The sequence below is a fragment of the Pieris napi genome, chromosome 11 (assembly GCF_905475465.1).
Source record: "Pieris napi chromosome 11, ilPieNapi1.2, whole genome shotgun sequence".
NCBI lineage: Eukaryota > Metazoa > Arthropoda > Insecta > Lepidoptera > Pieridae > Pieris > Pieris napi.
Window position 1 is genome coordinate 2,131,697 of NC_062244.1, and position 14,661 is coordinate 2,146,357.

General features: G+C 33.2%; 1 protein-coding gene across 1 annotated transcript in view; it reads left to right on the forward strand.

The window, feature by feature from the left end:
- The first annotated feature begins 1,445 nt into the window (after nt 1-1,445).
- Nucleotides 1,446-14,661, forward strand: part of LOC125053558 (probable 4-methylmuconolactone transporter) — a 42,184-nt gene continuing 28,968 nt past the window's right edge. The window contains exon 1 of the mRNA XM_047654955.1: nt 1,446-1,631. The gene's annotated coding sequence lies outside the window, so the exon portion shown is untranslated. The remainder of the gene's footprint in view (nt 1,632-14,661) is intronic.

Consider the following 14,661-nt stretch of genomic DNA (forward strand, 5'->3'; position numbering starts at 1 on the left):
CCGTGTACCTTGTACATCAGGTGGTGTCGACTAGTTGTATCCCATATCCTCTTTCAACCAAAAAAGTTAAAGCAAATTCTATAAAATCTTTATTCTTTCAGCTATTTTCATTGTTTAGGTACCTACAGATAAGATATCGCATATAGCAATCCTTGTCAGACCATAGATTAAAGGTTTTCTCTTTGAAACAGTTTTAGCCTAGACCTATGTTTGTATGTAGTGTGGACTCAATTTCCGCACTTAGACACTTTGGTGCATTGTTTGTAAGGCCAGCAACGCACTTGCAAGCCTTCTGGCAATGTGAGTGTCCATGGGTAGCGTTATCACTTTACATCAGATGAGCCTCCTGCCCGTTTGCCTCCTATTACATAAAAATATCCTGGCTAATAAAGCTCCTTAGCACCTTCCAGAAGCTCAGAAGTTTCCTGGGCACTTCGCAGGCTTCATGAAGCAACCTCAGCTCCGAGGATTTCTGTGGGAAGCCACAGCCATGCATTGCACGACTACGGGTGACTGATTCCTCTGCGCTGAAACAGCCTCTCCACTAGGGACTGTCTGTTGGGGCTAGGACAAAGAGATGTTTATTAAGGAGACAGTGGCCCGTGATGCAGATCTCTTATATGAAAATAGTAATCCTTTATATTCTCAATTATTTAGAAGGAAATCGTATTTATATGGGAATGGAATGTGTTTGATTAAAAATCTACGATGTGTACCTGGCCGGGTTTCAGGGAATGGTTTATAAATATCTGATGCTACGGGACTTAATACATTCTTAGAGGGTTAATAGGTAATATATTAATTGTATAACAGCAAATCATTAATCAACAAAAGACGGAAACGTCACAAAACTACCTGTTCCTGGCACTCCCGCGCATTGGCTGCATCAAGTTCTATGCAAATTTTCACTAAAATATTATGAATAAATATAATATGCTAATATTTTGCTAATATGTTTCCGTAAATATGGAATAATTTTAAATGTAATGCATAATCTATAATTAAATATCTAGTATGAATTCTATTTCAATAATTATTTAATAAAATTATATAAATGAAATAACAGATGTTTATATAAATACTACTTAAATGTTTAAGTAACACAATCGATAATTATTATCAATTATTTAAAATAAAAAATACATAGTACGCGTTGAACTCTTTTCCTCAAATATAAAAATAACATAAATAAACGCAAGAAATTAACTCATTTTTAAATTTAATATAAAGTTCGCTTAATCTTTGTTAAGTTCGATCGTGTAAAAATTAATTTATTAATAACTTCTATGATTTCCTTACGCACTTCCGTCGTGACAAATATCTGATCGAAAATCCTTGCTTTCAACAATCATGTCAGACCTAGTCCTAAACAACAAAGGACGACACTAGAGCGGTAATTAATCGAGGAATGTAGGGGATCGAAGCCTTCAAGGTTCCGCTGACCACAAGCGTTGTCAGTGGAGACCGCGCACTTTGCAGCAACGCACGTGCCATCATAATACCTCCATAGAGGTTGCGAATCGAATTCGAAGTTCAAACGAAGTCGAAATCGAGTCGTGCATTTTAATTCCGCGCGTGCATTTTGGCGGGATTTAGTTGTGTTTATACTCTGTGATTTTGTGCAGTCTGTGGTGAGTTTTTGTTTATTATCCATAATGAGTTGATGTTCTTAATTTAAATGTATTTTAGGGATAATAAGAATAAACGTGACATAAGCTTTTGTTACCTATGGTTAGCGATAAAAAAGTTTTTAACCTAACATTAGTGGTTTTTTGTATAAAACTATCAAATTGGTACAAAGATATATTAAATAATAAAGTGAGGTGCTTAAAATGCCCTTGCTTGCTTATTTATGTAAATAAGCTTCCTTGTAGAGCAACTATTGTCTGTAAATGTAATTACACAATCGTTACAAAAATAGACATACCGATTAAGTAACATATTTAAAAAAAAAACATATAATGCATTTTTTTTAAATGTCCTTTAATTAACTTATCTCCGGGTCTATATTCAAAATTCCAATCATAATTGCTACGTATCGTATTTCAAGGATTCGCATTTAAAGACCAGTGCCGATAATTTTTGAAACCAAAAAAAATTACAGTAGGATGAAACCCATTAGAAAAGCAGGGGAATATGATCAAAATTAAAGGAAAAATAAATTACGGTCGATCTGAGGTCGGGAAGGGATAGGGGGGGAGGTTTAAGGGTAAAAAACGGTTTATCTCGATTTCCGGCAAAACTAAAAGTCCTATCGAAGACAACTAAATGGCAAAGTTGTAGGTCATAAAAAGATCTACAACTTTTGTATTCACACATTTTTCACATAACCTCAAAATTTATGTGAAAAATTCAAAAAACCAACTTTTTGGTTTTTTATTTCTATCTTTTACAAAAATTTATTTTTTTAAACGAAATTTGGTGAAAACTTACCTTATTATGTCCCAAATATACTGTAATTTATTTGAATAAAAATATTTATTTTTTCACCTTATTTTGAATTAATATCGAAAAAACACCCTAATTTTCAATCGAAAATTCTGACGTCAAAATTTCAGCTTTTTTCAAAAAGTTTGGGGGCTTTCAGTTCGTTGAAATCTCTACTTTCCTATGGTAAAAAAAAATATATATATTACCATAGTAAATCTTCTCAGAAAATGCAAAAAATCGTATGCAGTAACGCCCAGACCCGTCTTAGTAGTATTCCTGACATAAACCAGAAATATTAAAGACAGAGAAAACCGATGTTTTGTCTATTGTAAGCTCAAAAAGCTCAGAAGCACTTAAAAAGCGCTATAATCTTTAGCCACAGATTCCTGTATATGTTTTGTGATAATTTTGTTCTTCGGCTAGTAAGTGATCACAGTTTCCTCAATTTCCCTTGTTAAGAAAGAAAATTGGTCGACGTCCGTGATTCGAACCCACGATCTCAAGCCATACAGATAACACTGGGTGTATTATGTACGAATACTTAATTAAGTTGAATTGTGTACATAAATTATAGTTAAATAAATTAATAATTATTAACATGAAGCTACGCAGTCAGCGAAGCTAAAAAGGACTCATCATAAAATGTAAATTACAGTTTAATTATTGAGACGTTTTATTTAAATGTATTTAAAATAAAAAAAATAAAAAATCAGTGGCGCTAAAACCTCTTTAGGTCTTGGCCTCAGATTTCTGAATCTGTTTCATGATCATTTTTAAATCTAATAGGCATATAGGTGATCAGCCTCTAGTGCCAGACACACGCCGTCGACTTTTTGGGTCTAAGACATGTCAATTTCCTCACGATGTTTACCTTCAACGTTCGAGCAAATGTTAAATGTGCTCTTAGAAAGCAAGTCCATTGGTGCACAGCCGGGGATCGAACCTATCACCTCAGGGATGAGAGTCGCACGCTGAAGCCACTAGGCCAACACTGCTCACTTTAAATGTATTTACAAAGACTATTAATTGTTTTTTTTTTTAAATTAATATTTCCCTTTTTATAAAGTTACATGGAAAATATCGCTTTATATTAATATAAAAATAATATATTTAAACACGTTTCTATTTCAATCTCCTTTTAGGTATCTGTATACCCCTTTTCTGCCATTCCTGCCATTCCTCTCTGGCATGTACCACCTGCTATTTTCTTAATTCGGTCTATCCTTCTTAGTTGTCTCCCGCTTTTTCGTTTACTGTACCTTGGCCACCACTTTAGTACTTTTTTGCTCCACTTTTCTGTTCCTTTTGACATGTGCCCCGCCCATTTCCACTGGTTAAATTATTTTTATTGTAACAACTGTTATCTGTTGTTTTTTTTAAGTAACGAAGTTTTAATTTTTGTATACAGTTTTTTACAGCTCGATAAAAACTCATCTATTTAGCGCCTTTTTGTGTTAAGATTTTAAAACTAGAACTTGAACTTTGTACTATGAATAAATTCATAATTCTTATTCTAGACTAAAAATATCAAATAACATAAAAATATTTTTAGTTTGTGGTTTAGCTAGTGACAATAATACATTTCGTACTTTTCTTATTATTTACTACACCACAGCCCTGCGATTCTCTCACTTTTCGAACTCACACAGCGGTTTTCGCATTGGCGGTCGCTCTCAAATCAGTCGTGAAGCAGTCATTTTATTATTTGGCATTCTGAAAAGGTACAAAGGGAGCTTGAGTTACAGAATAGCAAGGCTGATTAAATAGTAATTTATTTATAACAACCTTATTTAGCTGAACCTACAAAAAGCCCACATTATCCTAAACAACTTAAGTGAAACAGTCTAACTAAAATTTGATAATTGCAACATATATATCAACATATATATATGTTGCAATTATCAAATTTTAGATATATATATATATATCACATGATCACAGTTGCCAAATATTACACAATAAACTTTCAATTTTATACGTATCTTTTAGATATGACATATTAAGATAATGTAATTATGATAATAAACAGCGTATTTATTGTCAGTAAGTACGCGTTTCGTACGTAAAAGGAAATTTTGTATTAAATATGCACTCAGTAATAATGTATATGTTAAGTGGTGTAATGTTATAGACTTCTGCAGAATATACCCGAAAAATCACGTACGTCTTTGTTGCAAATTAAAAACAAATTTAAAAAGTTTGATCCCTGTGGCAGTGTACCTTTAATGATGCCATCTCTGGGCGAGGAAATCACCAATTAAATTTCTTTGAAAATTCACTTAAATAAATTAATATAATAATTATAGACTTAAATTACTTTTTAGTCTTAAGTTAGGCTAGATAGTAATGTAAAAATTATATTACAATTGAAATTGAATAATATCCGTAAAAGATTTCTCAATCTCAGTCTTGTCATGTCTTTTATCTATGTACTACATTAAATATTCAAGTTTCTACAGCATACTACAATTAAGCTATATAATTAATATATTAATCAAAACTAAAATCACCACGCAAACAAATACATTAAAATACATAGGCATGATAATTAAAATCTTGGTATATTTTATTGGCAATCTAAACATATTATTACATAAACCAACATTATTTACATATTAATTTAAATTGTTCTCGTGATTCTTGTTGTCATGATTTGACATTTGACACTTCAATAATTATTTAATGAAAATGTGAATTAAATAAGGAAGTGGAAAGTAATTGTAGTGCTGCAAGTATATACCTAGCTTTATGTGCTTTTGAAAGTATTCAAATACCGCCATATCCCAGATACAAATTATTCTATGTAAAATTTCGAACCTGGGATCAAAACAAATAATTTCCGTTATCTCAGGGGTATCATCCTTAAAGAAAAAAGGTAATTAGACCTCTGTTCTATTAAGCTGAAACAATATTGTTTAGCCGCGAATTGAATCCAGGACCTCCTAGCTAAAGTTGAATTTAAACTTATATACTATAAGAAAATAATATGAAAAAAGCATTATTTCACTGTAGCTAAAGAATGCGGTTGTTTCCAGACTAAAAAAACATCTTACTTTTTAGTCTATGGCAAAAAGTATACTAGACTATGTAACCTTGATTATAATGGACGTATTCCTTTTGCAAGTACATGAAACCAGTTCTGTGTTAACAATAATATACATACATGTACTGCGTACACATTTTACATCGTGTGGTTCACAAAAAAATTAATCATAACCAGTATTTATAAGCAAATAACAGCGCAACCGCAACAAGGGAATCACACTTCCCAAGTCTGAAGTCACGCTTTCAATTGAACAACCTCCATGGAGACATGCTCTGTGAAGATACACAGATATTAAATTAAAATCATTTATGGACACAGATCATGTGTAACAAATAATTATTGAAACAGACCTGCCCTGCGATTCTGTAACTCACTTTTCGAACTCACACAGCGGTTTTCGCATCGGCGGTCGCTCTCAAATCAATCGTAAAGCAGTCATTTTATGATTTGGCATTCCGATAAACAATAAACTACAAGCTCCCACCTTTTCAGAATGCCAAATCATAAAATGACTGCTTTACGATTGATTTGAGAGCGACCGCCGATGCGAAAACCGCTGTGTGAGTTCGAAAAGTGAGTTAAAGAATCGCAGGGCAGAACAGTAACAAGTGTTTACCTCATATTTCATTGGATAACGGGAATTGACTGCTATGCAACTGTAGGGTGATTCTCTAATTGAACTTGAACGCTATTCGAGTAAACTCATTTATACTGGAGCAACAAACACATATGACTGTAGGCCGGACGGTCGGTCGTTAACAAAGCACAGACCGTGCCTGGAACGGTTCTGCGAAAAAATTATTAAATATATAAAGGCAAACAAAAATGAAAGAACGGGTAAGCAGTTGAGCTCCGGCTCGCCCTTGAATATTGTAAATAATATTTCCGATTTAGCTGGTAGCGTATCTCGCGACGCGTAACACGAATGAGTAATTCATTTATTAATCTTTTTAGTAAATATGTAAGAGATAGAAAAAGTCCCTGGGCACAATGGTAGGAGAGAGTATTATTATAAAAAAAATCACTTATTTCATTAAGATCTGCTTTGCGATTCTGTAACTCACTTTTCAAACTCACACAGCGGTTTTCACAGCGGTGGTCGCGCTAAAAACCGCTGACTGATTGCAAGACGCGATTAATACATCGTTCAATTGCATTTAATTATTATAGAGAATTATCTGATTCAAGTAGTTTATTAGCGACATTTACAATCTAGTGTATGGTTTCTCAAGCATTTCTATGTCGCGACCCACGAAAAAGCCAAAAAGTTAAGTAAAACAGTCTTGCGACCCCGTCACTGTAACGAATCTTTTATATCTACTTTGTATTTATTATTTTTCAACAGACTGCGACCTCCTTTTAAAACAAACTCGACCCCCCAAGGGTCGCAAACCCCCGCTTGAGAAACGATAATCTAATGTATTGAATATCAGTTCAGGTGCGGTATCTCGGACGCACGAGCACAGTACCACAATATTATAGAACACAAGACCGTTACAGCGTTTTCTTAGTTTCAACTATTTACTAGTAGTGCAGAAAATTAAGTAATTAATTATTGTATGAGCTTTTCATTCATTTAAAGACGAAATCTCATTTGTAAACTTTAAAGTTAACTAGTTAGTAATATATAATCTGTGGCTAAAATTAGTACAATGCCGCACCTTTTTATCGTGCTAAAATTAGTGTTTAATTTAAAATAAATCTGTGTTATCTAATTGGAATAAATTAAACTCAAGATCAAAATGAGTTTATTCATATAGATAACCAAGTACACTTATGAACGTCAACAGAAAAGATGTTTATTGATTCTGAATTTACATTAACTACCAGTTCGCGAATCAAGGGCGTACAGCGGGCGAGAACTGGCAAGAAACTCTCCGGTACGCTTTTTCATCGCCAAGTTTTCAGTCATACAAATTGTTTGAACTGGAGCAAATCAATCTCAAGGATTCATCATTTAAATAATCGTCTAATTTATAAAAAGCTTTATTGATTCATTTACCTGCTATCGAACCCACCACCAGTCAGTGGTTAGACTGATAAAGGAAACTTTAGGTTAGACCGTACACCTTGTATATGTCAAGGTTAAAAATGCAGTCTGGATTTTAATATAAACTATAGTTGATAATGACTACATTTCAACCTTCGTGGCTATCATAAAAACCAGAAATAAGTTGTAGTTAAAACCCAGTAGCAACAAACATAAAAGCACGCACGTATATCAATGTCAATGTTTTTATCTACGCTAACAATTAGATTATTAATGCAGCGAATAAAAAGTATTTGGCATTGAGCCGTGAACGGCGGCAGCTGCTTGGGGTCAATATCCGGAACAGTGTGGGCCGATTTATGCGGTAGTGAACAAGAACAAGCTACACGAACGTTACCCCTTGGCCACAGTCACCTGCGGCGCGGTTTGCGGTGCGGTTTGCGGCGCGCAAGGCGGTGAGCGGTAAAAACAAATTGAGCAAATTGTATGAAGTATGCCACAGCTATCGGCGACGCGCATTGCGGTGCGACCTGCGGCGCGGTGGCTACCCGCGCGTCGGCGGCGGCGACGGCCTGCGCGGCGTGCAAGTGAAACAAATGCACTCGGGAGTATCGAGGCGGCCACAGCTCAGAGCGGCGCGCGCAGCGGCAGAGGTGGATGCATTTAGCATCGCGCGACCAAAACAAATAATTTTGTTTTTATCGCGCATTGAGCTCATATAAAATAATGGATACAGAACAATTTATTAGTGAAATACTGAGTAGACCAGCAATATGGATATCAAAACATCCACATCATAAATATAGGCATGTTATAAAAAAATTGTAGGACGAAATAAAACTAACTAATATACTCTAAATACGTCCACCGCTGATGCCGCCGCGGTCGCAGCTGGTCGAGCTGTGGCATACCACCGCAAACCGCGCCTCTCACAGACCCTCTCGCCGCGCCGCGCTCCACACCGCCAGAAACTGTGGCCAAGCTCTTAAGGGCTGATTAGTCCGTAATTTCTTCTGATGTATGAATATAGTTCTTATTTAAATTAATATAGCGTGACCGGCCTATACGAATGTCTTCTATTATTAATAAAAACTTTATTCACGACAGATATATGGTTGTGACAAAATTGATCTATTATTTGTAACTAGAAAAAGAAATTAAGTGTGCGTGGATGTATAAGTATGTGAATCGGTGTGTGTGCGTATGTGTATTTGTTAGTTTGTTTTAGTTGTGTGTAGTTTTGTCTGTGTTAGTTTTTGAAACCTCAGAGTCATGCCGAAATACGTAGACGTACGTACGACTATCCAAGAAGAGAATTTTATTATAAAGAACGGATTCCCTAAATGCAAAAATAGCTTGCACCATCCTCCATTACATATGAAAAACGAAGAACAGGACATTAATAAATATTATGCACTTTCAACGTAAGACCATCAAAACAAGACAATTAGATCTGAACAATGCATTGAGAAATATCTGAGAAGAAAAGAAAGAGGAAATGGAGGAGGCTTTTACCCAAAAGCTACAATACTAGACCGCTAAAAAAACTTAATTAAATTTATACAACTTTAACAACACAAGTAATACTTATATTATGAAATGTTCACTAACCAATTTTTGTATGGATTTATTAATAAAGCTTTAATAAATAAATAAATTCCCTACATGGGGTAGAGGGCGTCTTGGCTTTATCTCGCCCCAAGTCTGTCCGGATCTGGTTCAAGCAATATACAAATACGTCTACGAACAGACACTTTCGATAAGTTCAACACAAAAATTAGACAACAAACGGTCAGTATTTGCGTCACACAAGAATTATTTTGAGTAAAATCTGCTCTATTTCTTTCATTAAACATTTAGTCACATATTACGTAAGATTACGTTACAATTATTCAGGATATTGTATCCTTGTAACACAGATCCGTGACCAATGCGTGATATAATTCTACCCTAATTTAAATTCATAATACATCCTTTGACATTCCTTCCTAATGACATTGGTGTTGCAATTACTTGTCCGTGAAATAAAAATAGATACGAATAATTTTAAATCCAAAAATTACGTACTTCAATCAGAATGGTTTAAATGGAATACTAAACCGGTTTTTGCTATTGTTAATCATAAATATGTATTATTGATTTTTACATCAGTCATCAGTACTTATGATGAATAAATGATCCTTGAAATATGAAATAATATATTCTACTGTGAATTACGATTTAAATTTTTTAATAGATTTTTTCCTTTCGTAAATAATAGAACCTTTTTGTATGCTTAATAATGTAATGTATTTCTTTTGGCTATATATTTGGTTATAAAATGTATGTTAGCTATAGGATCACAAAACAAAAAACAGAATGCCACCAACATACTTAGAACCATGTAAATTGGGTATTACGTTTTTAATAATTTTTATAGATTTTTTCTTTGGTAAATATTTGAACCTTTTCCATACATTATGTATTCCGTCTTTGCCTATATCTTTAGTAATTTTTTTTTGTTATATATATTATGTTAGCTAGGCAAACAGTTTAGGTTAAATATCTTATAGTCTATAAACACTAAACAGCTGAATCAACTAGACATACTAGTTGTTATCTAAATACTGTAATTACATCAACTATTAAGTTCTCTATCGCGTGTTGACCAATGACTTGAGCTATATATGACCTGCATTTCTCTACAAGAAACCTCTTTTTCCCTAATTTATTATCCAATTTGCATATTCAGGACGAATATTATTTCGATTAATTGTGTAAAATCCAAAAACGATAGTAAATATAATAAAAAATAAAACCACTTTAAGTACAATAGTAATTACAAATCAAATGGGCGTTCGTTTTGCTATTATTAGTCTAAATTAGTTATTGTTTTTTTCCAATGTCTCATGTTCTACAGTCTGTTCTTTGCTTCCGCTCTCGATTTCTAATCAGAAACCTTTTTGTGTTCAGCCCATCGCTTTTGTGGTCATCCCACGTGTTTTTTTCTTAGAGCCTCCATCGGCTTCGGCGATCCTTCTTGTGTAGTGTACACCTTGAAATATTTACCCATTTCCATTTCTGCCATAAAACGTGGGCTAGCGCGTCTGTGAATTTAGTTTCTTATGTGACTGTATGTATTTTGTGAATCTTTTTGATTAAGATAGATATAATAGACGTTTTATTCATTTATTAAAGTTCACCACATAATGTATTGTATTGCTATATCTACAGTAGGTATATGTTACAAGCCAGCTATTCTAAAAAATTACAATTATAGTGAACATAAATATTATAAATATAAAAATATTATTCTTTAAATTTTAAACTTTACTAGTTATCTATATATATGCTAAAACATACCTAACAAACTTATAGACATAATTATTGATGCATTAATGAATCAGCATTGATTACATTCAAATTGCCATATCATTAGTTGCTATTTTTAAATTCTATCATGATTCGCTTGAGTGAATTGAAGGGAAAAAAAGCAATTGTTTTAAATTACGTACTGCTTAACGCCGTCCACCTTTCACTTTTATGCGAAGTTCAGGGCCGTCAAATTCGTTCCTAGTAGCTAGTAGGGTTAATTTGTTTTAAAATATATGTATTCTAGCAGACTCGACCAAACGTTGCTGTGGCTAAGGTTTTTGCTATATTGCATAGCAGTAACTATTCAAGGGAAAAGGTTGGAGAACACCAGTCACCGGAGAACAACGGTAGGGGACCACCATGCTTATTTGATGGTCACGCCATTCAATTGTAGCTTAAGTGAAACGTTGGTACTTTCAACACAGCGCCATCTGTTAGAATTGTGAATGTCAAATAATAAACAAATAATTTGCAATAAAATAATATTGCGGGTATAAATTAAGTTGTAAGCTATCGTATCTTTTAAGTTAGATCAACACAAAATTTCACTTAAATTTGCACACGGTGTGTAAATTTAAGTGAAATCGTTTAAGTAGTTTAGGAGTCCATAGCGGACAAACAACGTGACACGTAATGTATGTATATTAAGATTATATTAAGACTATAATTTTAACTTCAATTTAAACTACACAGAGAAGAATTTATCTAGTTTTAGTAGCATACCAGCTAAGTAGATATAAAATTGAATAAAAATAGAATAATTGTTATCGTTAATGAATTTTTTTCGTTTACCTTGTAATAATAATTCATTATATTGTGTGATGTTCACACCCAGCACAGACTACTGATAAACATTAATGACGTTTATTATTAAATAATACAAAAAAAGCCATAGATAGGAATGACAACTCATCTTCGCATATTGGAGTGTTTATTACATGGGTCCCCTATCAGGAATGTCGCTTTCAGTTCATTAAACATTAACAAACTTCAAAAACGTGTTAACTGAAAAGCTAAATATACAAAAAAAAACTTATTTTGATATATTTGACTGTTCCCTAAGTTAGAATATGAATAAGGTTTCATCTTGACATATTGTCGATGTTTCTTAGGATCTCATGGAGAATCATACATGCACTGACAAAATAAAGCACATCTTGCAATTTGAACCAAAGTCATTCTTATTTTCTTAATAAATTTGATCTCTTCAGAAAACCTATGTAAAACATTGCTTCTATTTCTCAATCAGGCAAAACAGCTTTAGCTTTTTATGACCATTCATATCCTCTAAAAACGCGTTCAAATTTTTTGCTATATGACATCTTTTTGCTAGAACAGAAAAAAATACAATTTGTCAATATCCGGAAGTCATAAAACATTCTTTAGTGATTATTTGTCTACTTTATAATATAAAATAAATTTCAATAGCTTTTTATGCAAATGAATACATATTTTTTAATCTGCTATTTCACTTTAATAAATCAAAACTGCAGCTGATCAAAGAAGTATTTATTATCTATGTAGTCTGTTAAAGTTTAAAATAAGAATCTTTCAAATCTAAAACAGACTAGATTATGGACAGGATCTAGTTAGCTATGGATTTGTGAGTCATAGACCTGAATCATACTTCGAATTCTTTGCTAGTAGGCTTGTGGATTAGAAAGAAAACTAAAAGGGAACTGCAGTTTATTATCCTAAGTTCTTAAAAAGTTGTAGTTTGGTCCTGAAACTGGGCATTGTGTCGTCAATGACCTGTCAAGGAAAAAATATATTAGCATAACTTACTTGACAAACATCGGGTTAGGCGATTAAAAGAGTGGCGAAGAGTTGTTCTCCAGTTCTTGTCTATTCTTCTAAATGTATCAAAGAGTCAGGCCTCTTGCTATATAGAAAAATATATTTTGACTTTTTATTTTTCTTTACAAGAAGGTAAGGTCCTTAGCTCCTTACGAGATTATTAATAAATAGTCGAAGTATCCTTTTTTGCATAGGAAAATGAATGATGAAACGAGTGCGACTAAAATTACGGTAAAACGGTTTTATCTGTTTATAGATCATTCACAATGTTTATCCGGACGTAGCTTGTATATTATATAATAGGTTCTAAGTGTTAAACAAAGGCGAATAGTTTGCAACCTTCATACATTTTGTCGATGGTATCACAACGGTCAAGTACGTGTCGACCTCGCAAATTTTGAATAAAGAAAAAGAAAGAACTATTAGTTAAAAATAAACTTTTCATACTTCAGATTTTAAGGAATTTAATGGCGTGATTTGCTGTATATTAATAAATAAATAAATCATCTTAATAAAAACAATTAGTTAATTGTTACATTACATTGACCTGTTTTGAAATTGTAGTTTTAAAGGAGTTACGAGTTAGATTACCAATAGAAAATGGCTATAGACCCATCGTATATATACTATAATATTACCTGTCATTTTACGATTTGGCATTCTAATAAACAATAAACTACAAGCCTACCCTCCTTATCGACTGATTTGAGCGCGACCGCCGCTGCAAAAACCGCTGTTCGAAAAGTGAGTTACAGAATCGCAAGGCTGGTTGGTACTACGAAGTTTAAAAACATTTAACACTTAAAATTGACCTTTATATTAATTTGATTTTTATTTCACTCCAAATTTAATCGGAAGTTAAGAAAGGTCATTGCCCTATACTTTAATCATAATTATTCACGTTCAAGTATTACGTAAGCAGATTTACTGCATTATATCCCCTTCCTTTTGTCACCAAAAGTAAGCAAAGCTCTCAAAAATAATAGTACATAAACGTATTAATTTTTTGTAGAAATCCTCGAAAATGCATTTCGTTTTCAAGCATAGATATGTGTAAAAAGGTAAATAATTACTCTTGACGTAATCACCAAATAAGAAAATCAAAGACCCCCTTCCCCCTATAGTCCTTACGTAATACTTGAGCGGCCCCTAATAAACCCTCATGATTATATATTTCATTGCACTACCGTTTTTTAGATAGAATTAGAGATAATGGACAACGGCCAACAAGTACGGCCTTATATGGCAACCTGAGACACTAATTACTTATACAAACACGAGTTCATTCATTTAAGGCCGTTCGTTAATTAACCTCGCAATTTGTGTCGTTTTAATTATATTTTTCATCACACGAATTTTTTATAATGGCTTCCGAGTGATAATGACATATATTATGATTCAGTTCTATGGGAACATGTTCTTCCAAGGACATCCTACGAAGAAAAAATATTATAGTCAGGTGGGGTAAATGCATGAACGGGGCAAATGTAATACCATAACTTTAACTGTTTACACTCAAAATAAACTAGTGCTAGCATCTCTTATACACGTAAAGTACTTCTTTCACTACACTCTGACAACTTTTTGAATCTGATGGATTGACAGATTTTCACCGATCTTGTTGCAATAAAAGCCAAAGTATATTTCAATTTGCGTATTTTATTGCTATTACCCCAGATTAGTAACTATCTACACTATTAGAAATTTAACATATTTTTTACATTTACCCTTTACACCGGGAAAATGCAATAGAGAGTTAATCTGTAATCATCCATAATTAAATATAAGTCATCAAACAAAAGCCTAAAACATGTTTAATATTCACAGTAAAAATTATTTGTAAATTGTAAAAGACCACAAAATAACAAGTCAATCAAGTTATGGTACTCGCATTTACCCCACCTGACCTATATATATACCATTGTTGGAGTGGAATTGTATCAACTAATGTTAACGACATTTAATATTAGCAAATTTACTGCAGAAAACTAATGGATTGAAATTGGCGCCTAGTAGATGGTACTGGTGACCCCAAAGCTGGTGC